This window comes from Limulus polyphemus, unplaced genomic scaffold, assembly GCF_000517525.1.
Source record: "Limulus polyphemus unplaced genomic scaffold, Limulus_polyphemus-2.1.2 Scaffold313, whole genome shotgun sequence".
Taxonomy (NCBI): domain Eukaryota; kingdom Metazoa; phylum Arthropoda; class Merostomata; order Xiphosura; family Limulidae; genus Limulus; species Limulus polyphemus.
In genome coordinates this window covers 179,496-180,008 of record NW_013665923.1, presented here as the reverse complement: position 1 = coordinate 180,008, position 513 = coordinate 179,496, and positions in this window count along the sequence as shown.

Genomic DNA, 513 nt, shown 5'->3' with positions numbered 1-513 from the left:
TGAATTTGATTAGGTTTGTTGTGTTAGAGCAAAGCCATATTGGGCTATCTGCTGTATCCACCGCGATGAATCCAACCCTGGATTTTAGCGTTGTAAGTTCATAAACGTACCGCTGTTTCAATGGGGAACAAATTTCATTAAGATTGTTTGTTTGCCGTCCCTACTTTAGCAGTGAAAGACTAGAGGGAAGGCAGCTAGTCATCACCACCCACCGCCAACTCTGGAACTACTTTTTTTACCAACGAATAGTTGGATTGACCGTCACATTATGACGCCCCCACGGCTGAAAGGGCGAGCATGTTTGAATTTCATTAAGAAAATAGCAATTAAAAATACAAAATTACAATCGAAAGACTTAGCGCTTTCTCGTTAGTGGTATATTTTACTCACTCAATGCCTAAGCAAATTGAAATGGACCTACTAGAAATGAATAAAAACCCTATAACCCGAGCGCTTTCGAAAGGTGGACCTATCTTTTTTGAAGAAGAATGGTCTTATCCTTTCGAAAGCGGT